Source organism: Galeopterus variegatus, unplaced genomic scaffold (assembly GCF_000696425.1).
Source record: "Galeopterus variegatus unplaced genomic scaffold, G_variegatus-3.0.2 Scaffold1479, whole genome shotgun sequence".
Taxonomy (NCBI): Eukaryota; Metazoa; Chordata; class Mammalia; order Dermoptera; family Cynocephalidae; genus Galeopterus; species Galeopterus variegatus.
The window spans coordinates 46,815-54,718 of NW_007727590.1; positions in this window are offsets into that span (position 1 = coordinate 46,815).

Sequence of the window (7,904 nt, forward strand, 5' to 3'; positions counted from 1 at the left end):
TTGGTGTTGCACCCGCACCGTGCTCAGCCAGTGAGCAGGAACCGGTCTCCACATGGGATCCTAACCCTCGGCAGGAGCGCTGCCCACTCCCAAGCAGCGCACTCTCCAGTGCACCACCGGGCCGGCCCGGAAAAATAATTTTTTAAAAAAGAAGAAAATCTAAGACATCTAGCTGACAACATTAAGTGCACAAACATTAGAATCACGGGTGTTCTAGAAGGGGAGGAGAAATGAAAAGGCATGGAAAACCTATTCAACAAAATAATATTGGAAAACTTCCCAGGTATAGGGAAAGACACAGACCTTCAGATCCAGGAGGCTCAAAGATCCCCAGATTCAACCCAGGAAGATCCTCTCCAAGACACCTTATAGTGAGATTGATAAAGCTTAAAGACAAAGAGAGAATCTTAAAAGAAGCAAGAGAAAAGCATCAAGTCACCTATAAGGAAGCCCCTATCAGACTAACAGCAGACTTCTCAACAGAAACCCTACAAGCCAGAAGAAAATGGGTTGATATATTCAAAATGCTAAAAGAAAAAAACTGCCAGCCAACAATACTATACCCAGCAAGGCTATCCATTAGAAATGAGGGGAAAATAGTATATTTTCCAGATAAACAACAACAACAAAAAGTGGTATTTCACCATCACACAACCAGCCCTATAAGAAATCCTCAAGGAAGTCCTGCATCTGGAATCTGAAAAATGATAATTACTACTATGAATACACAAGAAAGAACAAAACTCACTGGTATAACAAAAATGCAAACAAGCAAGAGAAAGAAACTAAATCTTACCACCCCAAAAAACCATAATGACACAATTTTATCAAAATATAACTCAAACCTAGCTCCAGTAACAGTTGAAGTGGTGCCACTCAGGAAAGGACACCTGAAATATTGTCAGAACATCCAAGATGTTGGCCACAAAGAAAACTGAAATTCTAGTGGATCCATCCATTATGAAAACTGAGCAGAACGAGATCAAAGCAGAGCTGGACTTGTTTTGTTATTCACATTTTCCTCTACCCCTTTCCCCCTTTTAAAAAATGACCCATTTTAAAGAGGAACATGGACATTGATATCATAATAGACTTTTTACAAAATTTTGATTTGGTTTACCCTCAGCCTTGTTAACATTTACATCAGTCATTCTGTTTTTAAAGATTATTTCTGTTTCATTGATTTCACTGACATTAAATGACTCTGCTTAATCTAACAATAGTTCAAGTACTATCAGGAAGTAAGACAAAAATTTAATTGCTACTGTTTGCTACTCAGATAAGGCCTCCCCTGACCTTCTCATGGCCAGATGGTTATTGCAGTTCGCTGGCTCTGCCTTTCTCTCAACTCCTCTCACAACGGTCCCAAAGTCCTTTACACCTTTTATTTCATCAGTACTCTTTTTTTCTTAATTAGGTTTTTTGTTTGGTTTGTTGTTGTTGTTGTTTTTCCATTAGTGCTCTCTTAAGATTCTGTTACTGTTTGCAAATGACAGAAACACAGCTTAAACTAATTTTGGAAAAGAGGGGAATTTACAGGCCTAGGTAACTGCACTGTGACCATTGGAGGTGGGGGGAGATATCAGTTTGAATCAGAGACTTATGCCTGTCAGGCTGTGTTTTTCTTCTGTTTTCTCCCAGCTTTTCACTGGGTATCAGTTTCATCCTTTTGCATCAGCTCCTTCTGTCACATGCCTGATGACTTCTCAATCTCCGCTCTCCAGCTTGGCCACCCAGCAGAGTCCAAGCCTCACTCTCTGGAAGGTTCTGATGGCTCGTACTGACCAGGGACCCTCTTGTGAACTGCCAGCTGGTTCCACAGGAGCCTCTAGAGCTACCTAGTAGTGTCAGACTTCCCTGTCCATTGAGCCTAAGACCCTTCTGATTTAAGTCAACTGGAAAGTAATTATCTAGTTAAGTTCATGATAGTACTGTGGGAGAACTTTTCAAATTACAGGCCAATGGGAAAATAAGGACCTAGTGTACTGTGAAGACCAGTTAAAATTTTGAGAAGACACGACTGGTAAATATCATGATGAGGTGCTTCAAAGGCTTAGCTTTGGGGAATTTGATGCAGTAAAGATTATCCTCTTTTATGACTATGCTTTGAAAGTCAAATGGAAGACCTACTACATTGTGCTCTATTAATTTTATCAGAAAATTGTCACCAAAACAAAACCTGATTTATTCCTTTTTCTGGGAATTATTGTGTAGCTGTAAGAATAATTTTTGTTAAATATAATGTAAAATAAATTATTTTCAAGATAAAAAATAAAGTAAAATAAACCGAGCAATAAATACCTTGGCTGTTAACATGGAAAATAATTCATATGCTGTCTGGTTTGTCATTGACTGTCATAGCTTCTCACTTGCATTGTTGGAACACACTTACACCATGTTAACTCCTGATATAACACACCTCCAGATGCCATCCAAGAAACAGAACAAAAAGGCAACTTGATGTAATGGAAAGAGCACTGGCCTGAAAATCAACCTGTCTGCTAACGATGGTGAGGTTGTAGACAGCTCACAACCTCTCTAGGTCTGTTTTCTCATCTTTTCTGTATTGAAAACTGGTGACTCTTTGACCATTTATGAACATCACTGTAGCTGAAAATAAAAAGAAATAATAAATATATTGGGTTTATTTAAATTTGAAAAACCATCTCCATTCCACGCAGGTCTACTTTTCTAGGCAACCAGTAGTAGAGACTTCTAGGGTTCACACATAACCAATTCTCTCCCGCTCCCTTGAGTTCTTGCAGGTAGGCCAGCCATGAGTGGATAGGATATGTCTCACTTGTGACTCAAAGAATTTCATTGCCAGTGGGAGACCCTTCAACCTACTGTTCTTCTGCCACAACTGTCAAGAAATCCACGTGCTCCAGATATAGCTTCAATGACTTAGCGATTCATCAGCCTGGGTCCTTTGTTAGCCATGTGAAGCACAGTCCTCCATGAACTTCCATAAGAAATATACTTTTGGGAGATTTAGAGGTTATTGAATTCTGCAGCATAGCCTACTTTAACTTGACTAATACATCTACTCCACCCAAGCACCCCAGTACATCCAATTTTTGTTGTTGTTGTTTGTTTCTTTTGAGAACAAGCCCCTCGATAAAGTGGAAGAAGAAAGGGAAGACAGGTCATGTTCTTTTATTATTTGTTTGTTTTGGCCATGCTGACTTTGCAGCAACTGTAGAGTGAAATCGAGGCTACCAGTCTCAATATGAGTTGATGATTCCAATAACAATAGGGAACTCACTATTTGAGCTAGGGTTGCCAGAAGGAAAAAAATATAAAAGCAGGGGGAGGGAGGAGAAACCTTTTTTAAAAGTTATTGCAACACACTCATATTTGGTCCCCATCACCCAGAGTCATATTTTTGACCCCTTCCTCACTGGAGACCTGGGGTGGCTCTGGTACATTTGTCTTTTGCTTCCCTGCACTTCCATTATAATATGGAATTCTGGGAGGAGAAACCTTTTTTAAAAGTTATTGCAACACACTCATATTTGGTCCCCATCACCCAGTGTCATATTTTTGACCCCTTCCTCACTGGAGACCTGGGGTGGCTCTGGTACATTTGTCTTTTGCTTCCCTGCACTTCCATTATAATATGGAATTCTAATGCCAGAGCCCCCATCAGCACCTCTGCTCAGTGGTTCGAAGTGGGTTGAATTGTAGCCAGCGGCAGGGGGTGATAAATGTAGCGTGAGCTGCCTTTCCCCCAGAAAACTGCAAATTGCCTGAGCAGTACAACCCACAAAAGGTTCCCATGGAGTGAATTTATCTTGCATTGTCGAGTGGAGAGGAAAAGAGGAGAGACCAGGCATTCTATTTTTGCAAAGTCACATTCGATCTTGTTCAATGTGCAATCCACACATGTTTTAAAGGGGGTTCCAGTGGAAAAGAGTACCAGCCCAGGAATGTGAAACAGATAAAAGGATTTATTTTTAACGCTGTTAGAGTTCACGACCATGTGAACATTTCAATTTCAAGTCACTCGCTCCTGAATAATAACAATGTCCTCTGCTGGAGTGCATGTTATGTCACCCAATAATTCAGGATGAAAAAGACCGTGCCATGGACCACAGGACACAACGACCATCAAAGGGAAAGCTCCTCTTTCCATAATATCACCTGTTTATTCAGAAGGGGAGAGCTATGCTCCCATCAGTGGTCCAGGTTCTCCTTGATTCTTGCTTCTAAATTGGTGTGCCTATGTAGATTATCCCCTGCTAGACACAATTTCATTAATACTTTATGGGTCTGTCAAAGCAGTTGCCATTTTGGAATCCTCCCAAGTGTTGAAAAGTAAAAAGAGCCTTGGTATATGACTAGCTTCATTATGCCAGGCTTTCAAATGAGGTCTTTAGGGCAAGTCTTTCAGAGATAGGTCTTTCCCTGTCTCCTGGAATAACTGGTAATAATAACAGCTTTTCTTGAGAAAACAAGGGTTGTCAGAGGTGTTTGTAACATCACTCTAGCCACGGTCAGAAGATATTCTATACATTATTTTCTTGTCTTTTTTATGGCTTTAGATAAGTCCAGGGGTTTTATTTAGTTTTCCTTACTATCTGAAAAGCATTCTCTCCTCTAAAATGCAGGCCCAAATCCTCATTGTGCCTATGTAGATTATCCCCTGCTAGACACAATTTCATTAATACTTTATGGGTCTGTCAAAGCAGTTGCCATTTTGGAATCCTCCCAAGTGTTGAAAAGTAAAAAGAGCCTTGGTATATGACTAGCTTCATTATGCCAGGCTTTCAAATGAGGTCTTTAGGGCAAGTCTTTCAGAGATAGGTCTTTCCCTGTCTCCTGGAATAACTGGTAATAATAACAGCTTTTCTTGAGAAAACAAGGGTTGTCAGAGGTGTTTGTAACATCACTCTAGCCACGGTCAGAAGATATTCTATACATTATTTTCTTGTCTTTTTTATGGTTTTAGATAAGTCCAGGGGTTTTATTTAGTTTTCCTTACTATCTGAAAAGCATTCTCTCCTCTAAAATGCAGGCCCAAATCCTCACGCATTTTTCTAGGTCCACTTACTCCATGACTTCCCTGACAACTCCAGCCCACAGAGATTTCNGCATTTTTCTAGGTCCACTTACTCCATGACTTCCCTGACAACTCCAGCCCACAGAGATTTCCCTTCCTCCTAAAACTGAGTACTTATGATATGAACCCTCTCTTGACCTTCGTTATAGGCATGTATCCCCCACAGCACTTTATATATAGCAAGTGATCAAAACCCAAACTCTCTCAGTTGGGGCAGCAGGTACCGTAGTGGTGGGTAATAGCTTGGGCTCAGGAATCACATAAAATTGGGTTCTACCCCAACCCCTTTAATTGCTAGCTTGGGCAAGTCAGTGCTCCTCTCCGTATTTCAATTTCCTCACTGTAAAGTGGAAATAATGATCATAATGCCTACTTCATAACTACTTTTCATTGAGAAAATTAAGTGAGATAATGTGGTTAAAGGGTTTAACACAATGTTCGACAGTATTCGTAACACTCGGTAGGTAGCTGTGATTATCATTACTGATTACAATTTATGGCCACTCCCTTGGTTGCTTTACAGCCTGCCATCCACAGCACTTTTAACTGGAGGCTTCGGTGTGCATTAGTTATTCCACTCCAGAATTCATTACACCTAGGGTTGGATTTATGGAAAATAAAGGCAGAAATCTCCTCTTACCATGTTTTGGTGCATTTGGTTAGAACAATGTCTCTGGAAAATTATGTGAGCAAAATTATTATACATGGAAATCTTCCAAGACAGAGCAGTCAGACTAATACCTGACCAAAGCAGAAATTACTGAGTGTTTCTGATCAGGACAGGCCTCCTCAATTCAAGTTGATGCCCCAATGAATTGAAAAAGCCATTACATAGATTGTAAGACCCACTCCTGTAGGTATTGAGCATGTGTTAAAAGCTGAGACAACTCATCAGCCTATCCAGCTGCTCACAGGTCTTCAGGGGAAGCCTGAGGCAGGACCTGCTAGAGATGCTTTTCCTTTCTGTTTGGTAAAATCAGACTGACCTTTTCACAATAGGCAGGACCTGCTAGAGATGCTTTTCCTTTCTGTTTGGTAAAATCAGACTGACCTTTTCACCTTTTCACAACTCATTGTGGTATCTGGGGGAGAGAGGGAGAAAAAAAAAATCCACCTCTCCATGTTGCTTGGTTATTACCTATATCTATTTTTATAGATGTGTCCATAATCAATAGATCCTGACATTTTTTCCAGGTACTAAAGCCTGGGAGGGAAACTTTTCTTATGGGTTTGGGAAACAAGATTCAAAACAATTCTGCTTTTTAACTTCAAGTCAGAAGCTGTTCCATGAAGGCCACTCAAACCCCAAGCAGAGTGTTGTACCAACCATACCTTATAAGGAATGAGCGTCTTTATCAATTACCCAGAATGATCTAAAACTCCTGCCCTAAACACCAATTGGCCCAACAGTTCTCTCTTCCCTCTTGAACATGACAGATTTTTTTTCTCCTGGCCTTTTCAAACCACAGAACCTGACACCCCATCCCAGAAGACAACATCCTGCCATCTGCTCCAACATCATCCACTCTCACATGCAGGGTCTAGTCTCTAGGGAGTTTGCCTCTTGTGCCATGGGGTCACCTTTAACTAAAGACTTCCAGGGTAGTAAACATTAACTTTAAAAACAGTACCCAAAAAAATGCTGAAAAATAATAAAAATATACTGCCCCTTGGGTATGTCAAAAACCACAAAAAGAATATAACACATTTGCAACTTTTCAAAAATAATATTTCAACCACATTTTAATGAACAAGGTTAAAAAATAAGAAATGAAAAATAACAATCCAATTGAGTTAAAAAGTGAGACTATTTCATTATTTTAATGGTGTTTGATTTCACTGATTTCTAACTTCATAAAATGCTTTACTAAATTACATTTCTTTTGTTGTTAAGTCATGAATCATGCTTTCTTTACACAAAGAAATTTCCGTTTGTCAGTTTGCAGATAGACTAGCTCATTTACAATGGTCCTTACCCTACACAAAAATGACTTCTGCTGCTCATCCATGCCTTTAGTTGTTTTTCTGGTGGTTGAGGTGGAGTTACAAGGGGTAAGACTCCTAATTCTCTGATACCTTCACCTTTTGGGACCAGTAGATGGTGAGGTCATGGACTTGTCCCTGAGGCACTGACTTAGGAAAACTGGGAGGTACCAGACTGGAACCAAATCCTCAGACTTAATAATAGTGTATTCTCTAAGCAGTGGGGCTAGCCATCCTTAGGGAATGAACAAAACTAAGCCTAAGTAGAGAATGACTGCATAGCAAGGGTGCTCGTTAGACACAAGAGTATGTAACAAGAACTATTATTTGTTTGAACTATTATTATATGGGCAGAATCACCCTGCATGGTTCACAGCATATAAGCAAATTTAAATATTAGACATATTTGGGGATTTGGTTTTAATATTAGTGGGTGACATTGACTGAATTATGTCCCCCAAGTTTTATGTATTAGAAGCTTGATCCCCACTATAACTTTAAGGAGGTGAGAAATCCTATTATGGAAATTCAAAGGTGGGGCTTTGAAGAGGTTACAAGATTCTGAGGACCATCCTCTAATGAATGGATTAATAATGTTGGTCATGGGCATGGTTCTGAGGGCTTTAAAAGGAGAGCATGTGAGAGTCTCTCTCTGCTTTGCCATTTCTACCAAGTGAGACCTCTGGGTCACTATCATCACCACTAAGGCCTTCACTAGATATATTCCCTGGACTTTGGACTTCCCAGCCTCTGAAACTATAAGCAATAAATTTTGTTTTCTTTACAAATCACCCAAGTATTTACATTATAAGCAACAGAAACAGACTAATACAGTGGGGATGAACACAGGCTATGAAAC